This window comes from Mus caroli, unplaced genomic scaffold, assembly GCF_978045245.1.
Source record: "Mus caroli unplaced genomic scaffold, Mus_caroli_1 scaffold_2, whole genome shotgun sequence".
NCBI classification, from domain to species: Eukaryota; Metazoa; Chordata; class Mammalia; order Rodentia; family Muridae; genus Mus; species Mus caroli.
Window position 1 is genome coordinate 96,868,252 of NW_028227257.1, and position 6,420 is coordinate 96,874,671.

A 6,420-nucleotide genomic window follows, 5' to 3' on the forward strand; every position below is an offset into this window, starting at 1 on the left:
TACTTTGAGTTTTAGCAAAGTTTCTTTTATGAATGTGGGTGCTTTTGCATTTGGAGCATAGTTGTTCAGAATTGAGAGTTCTTCTTGGTAGATTTTTCCTTTGATGAATATGAAATGTCTTTATTTATTTATTTATTTATTTATTTATTTATTTATTTATTTATTTATTTATTTTCTGAGACAGGATTTCTCTGTATAGCTCTGGCTGTCCTGGAACTCACTTTGTAGACCAGGCTGGCCTTGAACTCAGAAATCTGCCTGCCTCTGCCTCCCGAGTGCTGGGATTAAAGGCGTGCACCACCACGCCCGGCCTTCTTTATCTTTTTTGATGACTTTAGGTTGAAAGTCCATTTTATCCGATGTTAGAATGGCTACTCTAGCTTGTTTCTTGGGACCATTTGCTTAGAAAATTGTTTCCAGCCCTTTACTCTGAAGTAGTGTCTTTCTTTGACACTGAGGTGTGTTTCCTATATGCAGCAAAATGTTGGGTCCTGTTTACGAATCCAGTCTGTTATTCTATGTCTTTTTTATTGGGGAATTGAGTCCATTGATGTTAAGAGATGTTAGGGAATAGTGTTTTTTTGCTTCCTGTTATTTTTGATGATATTTTAAAGCTTGTGTTCTTTTGGAGTTGTTGAAAGATGATTACTTTCTTGCTTTTTCTAGGGTGTAGTTTTCTTCCTTGTGTTGGAATTTTCCATCTATTATCCTTTGTAGGGCTGAATTTGTGGAAAGATATTGTGAAAATTTGTTTTTGTCATGGAATATCTTGGTTTCTCTATCTATGGTAATTGTGAGTTTTGCTGGGTATAGTAGCCTATGCTGGCATTTGTGTTCTCTTGGGTCTGTATAACATCTGCCTAGGATCTTCTAGGTATCATAGTCTCTGCTAAGAAGTGTAGTGTAATTCTGATAGGTCTGTCTTTATATGTTACTTGACCTGTTACTGCTTTTAATATTCTTTCTTTGTTTTGTGCATTTGGTGTTTTAACTATTATGTGATGGGAGGACTTGCTTTTATCATCCAATCTATTTGGAGTTCTGTTGTCCTCTTGTATATTTATGTGCATCTCTTTCTTTAGGTTAGGGAAGTTTTTTTCTATAATTTTGTTGAAGATATTTACTGGCCCTGTAAGTTGGGAATCTTCACTCTCTTCTATACCTATTATCCTTAGGTTTGGTCTTCTCATTATATTCTGGATTTCCTGGATGTTTTGGGTTAGTATCTTTTTGCATTTCTCATTTTCTTTGACTGTTGTGTCAAAGTTTTCTATGATATCTTCTGCACCTGAGATTCTCTCTTCTATCTCTTGCAAACTGTTGGTGATGTTTGTATTTATGGCTCCTGATCTCTTTCCTAGGTTTCCTATCCCCAGGGTTGTCATCTCCCTTTATGATTTCTTTATTGTTTCTAGTTCCATTTTTAGATTCTGGATGGTTTTGTTCAATTTCTTCACCTGTTTTTTGTTATTTTTCTGTAATTCTTTAAGGGATTTTTGTGTTTCCTCTTTAAGGGATTCAAGCTGTTTACTTGTGTTCTCCTGCATTTCTTTAAGTGAGTTATTTGTGTCCTTCTTAAAGTCCTCTATCATCATCATGAGATGTGATTTCAAACCAGAGTCTTGCTTTTCTGGTGTGTTGGGGTATCCAGGGCTCACTGTGGTGGAAGAACTAGGTTCTAATGCTGCCAAGTAGACTCGGTTTCTGTTGCTTATGTTCTTGACCTTGCCTCTCACCATCTGGTTATCTCTGGTGTTAGCTAGTCTTGCTGCCTCTGTCTGTGGCTTATCCCTCCTGGAAGCCTGTGTCTCAGAATTCCTGGGAGACCAGTTCTCTCTGGGAGGAATTTGGGTATGGACAGCTGTGGCACAGGATCAGCTGGAGGTACAGATGGAAACCAGAAGGATCCTGTCTCAGGCTGGTCCTAGGTTCCTGTGACCTGAGGGTTCCAGGTGGGTCCCTCTGAGCAGAAGTGGTGGTCAGGCTTGTCAGCACTTCTGGGAGACCCACTCTCTCCAGGAAGTTTTTGAGTAAGGAGCACTGTGGCACAGGACCAGTTCTGGGCACAGACTGAAGCCAGAAGGATCCTCCACTGTATTCTTCTACAGCACAGCCTGGATCCTCAGTCTCAGAATTTTTAATTTTCATCACTCGCTTTTTGAAGAATTTTTGTTTGTTTGTTGGTTATTTTGTTCATTTGCAACATGATATTGCTGTGAAGACCTGGGTAGTCTGGAACTTACAGTCCAAACCAGTCTGGCCTAAAACTTGTGGGCAGTTTTCCTGCTTCTGCCTCCCATGTGCAGGCATGTCCAAACACACTACACTTAATTAATTATTTGACTGTTAAACCAAAGTTATATGTATAATAGATTTTCATAATGGTCATAGTGATCCTCTATAAGTTGATAATATATCTTGAGATCTCAGTATAATGTAATAAAAGGTTTCTGTTGTTGTTACATATGAAATGGAGGTGGATATTTTAATTTTTGAGACCAGGTCACACCTCCTTCTGCCTCTGCCTAACACCCCCAGACTGCTACCTCAGTCAGTTAGGATAATATTTTACTGTCGTTTTGTCATTTGTTCAGAATTTATTTCCCATTAATCTGTGAGCTTGATAAAAGGAAACATCAGTCCCCTTTGATCTACCTTTATGTACTGAGCACCCTGTGCATACTCAGGAATCACACAGTGAATTCAGTGATTCCTCTGTCCTGCACAACTTGGATCCTTGACCTCCCAGGTCTCAAGGGAGTGAAGGAAGGAAAGACATACAGAAACACACACTGAAAAGCTGGCCTTGAGTGTACAGTGAGCACTCCAATGGAGTGGTGACTGTTATCCAACATTGAAACTCATTCTGTTTATTATATAGAACACAGGGGGAGAAGTTATCTCTAGGAGGTCTCTAGGTGAGTAGTCCTAGGCTTCAAATTCCAGAAGAAGCTGTAGTCACTACTTTTTGCACATATTGTTGATATTCCCACTTGGATAAGAGGAAGACTTTGCTATTGCCTCGATGAGCCTGACCCTAGACAAAGGCTTTTCCTTCCTATGGGGCTGAGACCTTGGAGTCCTTTAAGTGGCCATGCCCATGTCAACAGTACATATTCACTGCAGGCTTCCTGAGCCCTCCACAGGTGTGAATGTGTGTGGTCCCTCATAGGTTCACATGTTTGAGCACTTGGTTCCCAGTTGGTGACACTGGGAAAGTTTGGGAACATTTAGAAAGTGGAGCCTTGCTGGAGGAAGTGGGTCATTAGAGTGGCCTTGAATCTTTAGATCCCGGCTCCACTTTCCATTCACTTTCTGCTTGCTGAGTAGAGATGAAATGTGACCAGCCACCTGCTTGCTCCTCCGTATCAGGCCTTCTCCACCTGCTGTTATGTCTTCCTTACATAGTAGATTGTATCCCCTTGGGACTGTAAGCTAAAATAAACATATTTTCTTTAAGGCGTGAAGGAGAGGGAGAAAGAGGAGGAGAAGAGGTTCATTTTAAAAATGTGAAACTTCTAAAAGGAAAATCTTTATAAATATAAATTAAACCCAACTAGTCATGTAGACAGCTGGAATGATTAAAACTAACTTAAATGCAGTATTTAATTTCTAAAGCCCATTTTTGGTTTTATGATTTCAATACATCTAATCTTTAGTGAAATAACAGTGTATTAACTGTACACACTACTCTTCAGTTCACAAACAATACATAAACAGCATATGCACATTAAAATCAGTAGGGTTTGTGAGGTATAGTCTATTGAGCTTATGGCAAGCAAAATAGCTTGAAATAATGTCAAGCTTAAGAAAAAATGATGTGATTAAAAGACATAACAGATGTGTTGGGTGCTCCTAGTATAACAGGCATTCTGCTTTACAGTAAACATCATTTTGTAAGTCTTAATAGAAAGAGTATACTCTTTAAAAAACATTTTTGTTTTTTTTTTTTTAATTTACTTATTTGATATATATGATGAGTACACTGTAGCTGTCTTCAGACACACCAGTAAAGGGCATCAGATCCAATTACAGATGATTGTGAGCCACCAAGTGGTTGCTCGGAATTGAACTCAGGACCTCTGGAAGAGCAGTCAGTGCTCTTAACCTCTGAGCCATGTCTCCAGCCCCAAGAGTACACTCTTAAATGATGGTAAGAAGAATACTACAGCAAGCACATAGGCTAGTAATATATTTATTTATTATCATTATCAAGTATTTTGTAACATGCATAAGTATGTGTGTTGCACAATACATTAGCTTACACAACATAACTACAGTGACATGAGTGATGTAGGGTAGTGTGACACTATGTTGTCACTAGGTGGTGGGAAATTTTGAGCTCCTGTACTGGCTATTTTTGTGTCAACTTGACACAGCTGGAGTTATCACAGAGAAAGGAGCTTCAGTTGAGGAAATGCCTCCATGAGATCCAACTGTAAGGCATTTTCTCAATTAGTGATCAAGGGGGAAAGGCCCCTTGTGGGTGGGACCATTCCTGGGCTGGTAGTCTTGGGTTCTATAAGAGAGTAGGCTGAGCAAGCCAGGGAAGGCAAGCCAGTAAAGAACATCCCTCCATGGCCTCTGCATCAGCTCCTGCTTTCTGACCTGCTTGAGTTCCAGTCCTGACTTCCTTTGGTGATGAACAGCAGTATGGAAGTGTAAGCTGAATAAACCCTTTCCTCCCCAACTTGCTTCTTGGTCATGATGTTTGTGCAGGAATAGAAACCCTGACTAAGACAGCTCCCTTAATCTTATTTTTAAGTTTTTATTGGTTCTTTATGAATTTTACATCATGCACCCCAATCCCATTCACTTCTCTCTCCTCATAACCAGTCTCTGCTCTTGCAACCCTTCCAACAACAGAGAAAAAATATCTTTTTGTGGAAGCTGTAGTGTGTCTTAGTGTCTCATACTATACCCTTTAGCCACACTTTTTTGTCTGCAAATGTTCATTGCAATGACTTGTTGGTCTAATACAAGGCAGCTCTGGCTTCTGTTACTCTTTTGATCCTAGAACTTCACTGGGACTCCTTTCAGATATCCTGTTGCTGCCTAGTGTCATGGAGATCCTGAGTTTTGGATCTGTAGGACTGGTCCCTTTATATGCTCCAGCAGTTCTCCGATGGGGTAGATGTTGGAATGGGACAAATCAAAGCTCTGGATCTGGGTCTGAGAGGTATCTGAGCTGGGCAGCCTGCTGGCTCTCACTCTCACGTGCTTGAGGTCAGCTCACCAGCATCCCTTGCTACCAGGACCAGCTCCATCCTGCTTCCCATACAAGTTGTAGGGCCCTCTCTCCCAAGTGTTAGAGCCAGTGAGGGACATGGCCATTACTTCCACTCTCATGACTTTAGGGCCATGTTTTCCTGTCTTCCATAGGTGGAAAGTGGCAAGGGAGGGGAGCCATCTCTCCCTTGCTCACGTTACCACATGGCAAAAAAATTGCCGAGCTATCTCTCCCATGCTCATGTCCTTGGGGCAGCTCGCCCCCAACTCCCATAATATGCGAGGTGCTCTCCTGAATATTGCGGCTGCTTAGCGGGTCAGCTCTCCTGCTTTCATGCCCTCAGTGTCAGCTCTTCCACAATGCCCATGTGAGGGGTGGGGCCAGATCTGTTCAATCCTCAGACATCAACATATCTCTGGGCAGCAGTCGAAACCAGAAACATCCACCTGGTGGCAACAGACCCCTCTTGTTATAGGACAAACCCAGATATGGCCTCAGATGGACCTCGCCAAGGTCCAAAATGGCATCACTGGCTACTCACATCATGCTGCTACTCACTACCCTTGAGTCTCCAGTTCTGCCTCTCTTCATTGTACTCGCATCCTTCTATTTCTCTTTCTCTTCCGTGTCTCCACCATTTACTTGCTTCTCTTGGTGCCCAGGGTCTCTGAGTGTCCAGTGTCATCTCAGGGGTGGTTTCAGGAGTGCTATGCCCCACTTGTGCATTATGGTTCTGAGCAGGGATCATCTCAGGTATCGTCTGCTGCAGCTCCCTCTCTCCCTGCCCAGGCCTGCTTGTCACCTAATTGGTGGTCATCTCAGGCTTGCTCCCTGTCCAGACCCCATGGCATCTGTCTGTTGGTCATCGAAGGCTTGCTCCTTGACCTGACATGCCTAAAATAGCCTACTCAAGGGTCATCTGTCTTGGGCTCACTTCTGCAAAGGTCCCTAGGTCCCAGAAGGAGTTCTTCTAGTCTCTGGCTTGCTCTTGGGCCTGGGAGCTATTGGGGCCTTTGTAGAGCTGGATATCTCAAGCTCTCTCTCTCTCTCTGCTCACCTCCCAAGGAATTTAGGCTACTAATCGTTCAGATCTTCATAGAACAAAACACTTGACGCAGACATATCCTCTCTGTCCCCTCCTGACCCACATGTGACAAAGCAGACAAACCTATAATGTTTCTAGGGTCAGG

At 42.3% G+C, this 6,420-nt stretch overlaps 1 pseudogene; it reads right to left on the minus strand.

Moving 5' to 3' along the window:
- Nucleotides 1–6,296: 6,296 nt before the first annotated feature.
- On the minus strand, nucleotides 6,297–6,420 carry LOC115030522 (small nucleolar RNA SNORA17; annotated as a pseudogene).